The sequence below is a fragment of the Dufourea novaeangliae genome, unplaced genomic scaffold (genome assembly GCF_001272555.1).
Source record: "Dufourea novaeangliae isolate 0120121106 unplaced genomic scaffold, ASM127255v1 scaffold215, whole genome shotgun sequence".
Classification (NCBI taxonomy): domain Eukaryota; kingdom Metazoa; phylum Arthropoda; class Insecta; order Hymenoptera; family Halictidae; genus Dufourea; species Dufourea novaeangliae.
This window is the reverse complement of record NW_015374089.1, coordinates 13347-18529: the sequence shown is the minus strand read 5'-3', so window position 1 is coordinate 18529 and position 5183 is coordinate 13347.

Here is a 5183-nt window from a genome sequence, read left to right as displayed (position 1 = left end):
TCATTATTTAATTATTCGCAATAAATAAAATTTTTGTACGTAAATAACGTGTAAGTAAATTCATATGTAAAAATTTACGAATTGCCAGAAGGTAATTGTTCGTGCGTATTAAGATTCTGATAATAGGTAGTAAAACTATTTATACTCCCATATAAATTATAAATATGTGAATGTTAATAAAAGTGGTGGATATATTCTCCCACCTCTTGATTTGATAAATTATTTATGAAACTGCATCTATTCTGAATTTATCTGTTACAAATATCCAAATGTAACGCAAGATATAAAAACCAATAAAACAAGAACATGTAAAAAGTAACATTAGTAAAATGTCCATTAACGATGCATTTAGAATAAATTATCTTGTAGTTAAGTGAAAAAATATATACTTTTCCGTTTCATGGTTCATGACTGTCATATTTATCCCTTAACTTTAAACTGAAGCATCGGATATTTTTATTCTCGTCAAATCATGTAGTATACGCAATAGGAATGGAATATATAAAACTTCATTTGTGCTAATAATACTCAGGATTCATGCTTTATCGGTAACGTCGGGTACTGACACTAAAATGGTAACAGGGTTACGTAGCCCCATGAACGTGGAATAGAAAAAAGCATTGGATGATAGGTCTATTCTATACCTAGTCGGTGCTACTACTGTCTTATAGGCTATTGCAATTTTATTTGTTAATTTATTGCGGACAAAATTTACTCCGCCGGTCTTATTTAAGTCTAACTTACAGTAACATAATATAGTGATAGACGCTTTCACGCTGAATGTTCGATGGAATAACTGGTTGGCCAAATGTAATACAAAAAAGAGTTCATAACTTCTAGGGTAGATAGCACTTGCGAAACGATGAAAAAAAGGCCTGATAAACGCAAGTCGAAGAATTGATATTTTCGAAATTATCGTAACTATCGTACTATACAGAAACAACGGATTACTTTGTCATTTCTCCTTTTCCTGGTTACACAAGGTTTTCGATAGTTTTCTACTTTATCATTTTTTCTTTTCCTGGTTACAGGTGGTCAGGTTGACGTTCATAGTTGTGATAGAACTATGAACGTCATAACGGATAAAAGAATGCAATAAAAACTCGAATGCTACATTACATTCAAACGGCTTTTATTAAAATTTCCCAAACTGTGTGGTTACAAAATATCTTCTAATTCTATTAAAAGATCCGACGGTGAGTGACATTAATGTTTCAATGATAATTATTGGTGTCATACAGCTGTCGTTACTTATAATGAAGACGATAGAAGCGTGAAATATGATGCTGCTACGCGGATCACCTGAAAAAGTTTTTTTTTTATAACAGTAAAAGGACTCAATTAAACGGTTTTAAAATGTACAATTATTGTAAAAGGTGGTCAACCATAACAGACAGAAGATTTTCGGGTTATAGAGTAAATTTATTTTCGGAAACCGCAGGCTGATTTATCATGCGACTTATATTTTTCGGTTATCATTTAACCGATGATACAACCCGAAAATATAGTATTTTGCATATGAAAAAGTAACTCGAAATGTCTATCAATTCAATAAGTGTTTTTGATAAACCTTTATGAGCTGAATACGAATCTGGAAACTGTTATTACCGCAGAACGTTCTGTTTTTGAAAGAATCAATTTAAAAAAAACATGTTTGTGCTATTACAGTAACAGTTTGTCAGTTGCTTATGAAGCGAAATAATTCTCTGGACACCCTCGAATAAAATAATGTAGATAGATATTTCATTATAGAAACTTAAATATTTTTCAATAATGATCGAAGTGAAAAGGAAACCGAAAACGCACCAACTTTTGCCGATATTCACCAATTTATTTGAAAAACTAAGGGACTAGGATAATATCTACTCACAGCATGCGATAGAGGAGATCTTTCTACTCAGAAAAGTGTCAACGAAAGCTACTAAATCTGTTTTGTTTTCAACAGAGGAGCAACATAGTTAAGCAAAACACGTGGCAGCAGTAGTAGTACTCAATGACGGCGGTTGCCTTGCCACTGCGCGGTTCATGCTTTTGTTATGCTCAGCAACAGTTTACGTTATTTTGTTCGGAAGAGTCCAGGGAATTATTTCATGTCAAAAGCAACTGAATAACTGTTACTGTAAAAGTACAACACCCCTCCAATGTTAAAACTTTGCAATTTAAAAAAGAAACTCACTTTTTCAAGAACAGAATGAGCTGGGAAAAAACGGTTTCCAAATTTGTATTCAGTTCATAATATAAAGATTTATCAGAGACGGTTACTGGAGGTTGCAGAATTTTTTTACATTTTGAATAATGTGTAATAATCAAATACACTCGATCAGTTATATTCGAGAACCACGCGAACCTGATGGATTTTCTAAATTCATTATTCTACAAAATCGTGTTATTTTTTCCGTCGAAATCACCCGTATATTTTCAAATCTTCTGTGAACGGTGTGAACCCATTCAGAATACGATGCGTACTGATTGAAACGTGTCCATGGACATTGTCGTCAGCTTAAAAGCAACCAAGTACCGAGGTGTTATCGTATTCATAATAAAGAACTGGTAGAGAATCCGAGTCTTCAAGTCGCATATATACCACATGCATCCTAACCTACAAGCAACGGTAATTATTAACTATTATCAAGATGTTAATCGCCAAGGAACACGCTGTTCCGCTCGTGTAAAATATATGAAATTCTCGCAATTACGCGTCGTAGTAAAGATTCTCGCTGAAATTCGTGAGTCTCTGTCCAGGAAGACAGATCCCGAACAAATGTATCACTTGTCCGAACAACCACATTGCCAGTCTCAGTACAGTCTCGGTGCTGTTCGATCTTATCAGAATCTACAAAGAATTTATGAACACCAAGATAATCGAGAAGCGTCAAAAACAGACCCGTGGGACAATTGGAATTAACATTACCATAACTCCGGTGGCGCTGATACATACGATGTTCGTTGCCATTTGAATGAACAAGGTCGCCGTGAATGTATCTTGGAGATGATCTGCGAATCTGAATGAAAGAGAAATAATGCTCGTCATAAACAGATTCCGGTTTACAAGAATTCTTAACCAGAGATGGGCATTATCTAGATAAAAAATTATTTAAATATCTATTTGAATAAAAGATACTTTATCTAGTGTCGCTACTAAAAGCTTGAACAAAAAAGTAACTTTAACGACGAGCGTCGATTAAATAAATTTATTCAACGAGAATTATCAGATGAGTAAAAGTTACTTTTTGTAATCATGGCGTTTCACTCATAGCGTCGACGATATTTTCATCTTTCACTTTTATCTTCATCCGAAAACTTCGAGTAAATCTATCTACGTCTGTTTACATTGTATACCGACTGTCGGTCGCTGCCCTTCGACGTTCGACGCTCGACGCCGTCAGCGCGTTTTTTCGAGCTGCCTGGCTGGCCAAATTTATTTATAGATTTACTTGAAGTTTCCGGATAACGACAAAAGTAAAACATGAAAATATCGTCGACGCTATATTAGTGAAACGCCATTATTACAAAAAGTAACTTTTACTCATCGGATAATTCTCGTAGAATAAATTTATTTAATCGATGCTCGTCGATAAAGTTACTTTTTTGTTCAAGCTTTGAGTAACGATAAACATTTTTTTATCTTTTTTTCTTTATTCACGATTTGTATTCAGGTAAAAATTTTGTCCATCTCTGTTCTTAACCCTCCAGTAAATATGGGGTGAATCTTTCACTGCTAGGGTGAAAAGGTAATAAGCCGCATGCTTTAAGTCGCTAACTACCCGTGTTGTGCAGCTTATGTGTGTGACAGAGACAGAGCAAGTGTTGGTTCTTGCTCTGCTGTGTCACACATATAGTCTGCTCAGCAGGGATACGCTATACGCTACCGATGACACGTTTAACCCTTTGCACTCGGAATTTCTAATTTTCGCGACAGTCGAGTGCAAAGGGTTAAGGCCCCTTCCTCCTTTAGCAACCAGAAAAAGAGGTGATACTTGGGAATTTTTGTTTAAAGAAAGCAAATTCCGTGTTGTCGTCCATTGTGTGTAAGTACATATTTACTTACTCCAAAGCCCTATTGTGTTCCCTGATGCAAAGTTTAAATTTCTGGAATATCTGTTCGTGTTCCCGTTTCGAAAAGTTTCTGTTGCTTGCGTTCATTATATCCTCGCCCGTGCACACAGTGTTCACGCCCAAAACATGCACTGTTTTTAATCGGTATCTGTGGAGACGGAGGATGATAATCATTAATAACGTATGTATGCTCTTGTTATGAATCACATTACAGTCAATGTTAAATCTTCGATAGCCTTCTAATAGCGAATAAGCCTGGCAGTTAAATATCTGCAACGTTTTTTCCTTATGAATTAAATGTACTTGTATTCACTATAAATAGTACGAAAGCCTATAAGTCTATGCACTCTGCACATATCTTATGAATATTTTCTTTTCTAATTTCTTTTTCACCTACATTCTTGAAACAACACATGATGTATGTATGCTAACAATGGATGTTCGCGAAGTGATGCACGTCAATTTTTCTGTAACTGTGTTTAATTGTTTATGGGATCAATTTAAGAATTTTGCCGTAATTGGTTGGTGCTACTTTTAGAGTTTAAGAGAGAAACCACCCTTTCTAAAAAATTTTAGAACAAATTATTTTTAAAAAATCATTCTTTTTTAAATCTGAACAGCTCTGCACTCAAAGGGTCAATGGTTTTACGACCTCACAATGTCTCCTGTTTGTCGACGATATGTGTTTAGTGTGTGTTTACTTGTCCTTGATTTTTGTGAATACTGTGCTTAAGGATGCAGCAGCACAGTTAAGAAGGCCTCTGCTCGTTAACTGAATGTGCTCCCCGTTCGCGTGGTCGATCGTTCAGCTGAATGGAGTTCATTCAACTGCTAATATCTCGAAACTGGAGCTTCAGATTACAAAACAGTAAAGGACTTTTCGATTTCTATTTGCATGACGAATTTGCGTGTTACGGTTTGTCCCATCATTTTGGGACACCCTGTATATTACATTAAAAGTCCATAAAAATATTGTAACAGGCTTCAAGTTACACATCTTTTATATTAAAAAAAAATCACGACAATTACCTATTTTTAGTGCCCTGAAATGAGAATACCCACTTAATTAACGGAGTCTCTGTAGCGAATCGGAAACGGTAAGAGGCGCCCATACCCTGTAATTGAAT